General features: G+C 45.9%; 1 non-coding gene across 1 annotated transcript; it reads left to right on the top strand.

Moving 5' to 3' along the window:
• The first annotated feature begins 344 nt into the window (after positions 1 to 344).
• Positions 345 to 499, top strand: LOC143220821 (5.8S ribosomal RNA). The gene has a single exon (XR_013011672.1). It is a non-coding gene; the product is annotated as a 5.8S ribosomal RNA (ribosomal RNA).
• Positions 500 to 724: the final 225 nt, after the last annotated feature.

Here is a 724-nt window from a genome sequence, read left to right as displayed (position 1 = left end):
AAATGAAATGGAAGTGAAGAGGAGAGGAATATTATTACATCTCTGGATCCAGTATCGGGTTGTCTTACGATCCCCGTCGTTTTCAGAGAATATATATTCATCTCCGCGTTTTCCACGTTAACGGTTTTTCAATGTACTGTTCGCCCGGCCGTCGGATACGTGTTGCGTATCTGACGGTTTTTTTTTTCCGTTTCCACGGACGACGATAGTGTCGTCCTTAAAACGACGCCTGAACGAATCTCCTTCGCGCGCTGGTTGGAGCGTTCAGGTACAATGCGTTCTTACGAACCGCAGAACAAGAGACATATACATATATTGATTTGTAAATCAAAAATATATACGATTACCCTGAACGGTGGATCACTTGGCTCGTGGGTCGATGAAGAACGCAGCTAATTGCGCGTCAACGTGTGAACTGCAGGACACATGAACATCGACATTTCGAACGCACATTGCGGTCCACGGATACAATTCCTGGACCACGCCTGGCTGAGGGTCGTTTACGTAACCATAAACTGCTTGCGTTGCTCTTGTAAGTCCCCGCCGTCGCTTACCTCTCCAAATATATTTTTGGAGGGCGCCAAAGAGCGTTTCGGAGTCGGGTTGCAAAGATGCTACGTACGAGCGAATGATGGGCGTTTCGTCGGCGTTTGTCGCGGTTCTGTGAAAATTGCCAATTTTTGCATTGCGTCTTATAAACACATACAAATATATATATATATCT

Source organism: Lasioglossum baleicum, unplaced genomic scaffold (genome assembly GCF_051020765.1).
Source record: "Lasioglossum baleicum unplaced genomic scaffold, iyLasBale1 scaffold1640, whole genome shotgun sequence".
NCBI lineage: Eukaryota > Metazoa > Arthropoda > Insecta > Hymenoptera > Halictidae > Lasioglossum > Lasioglossum baleicum.
This window is presented reverse-complemented; position numbering and strand designations above follow the sequence as displayed.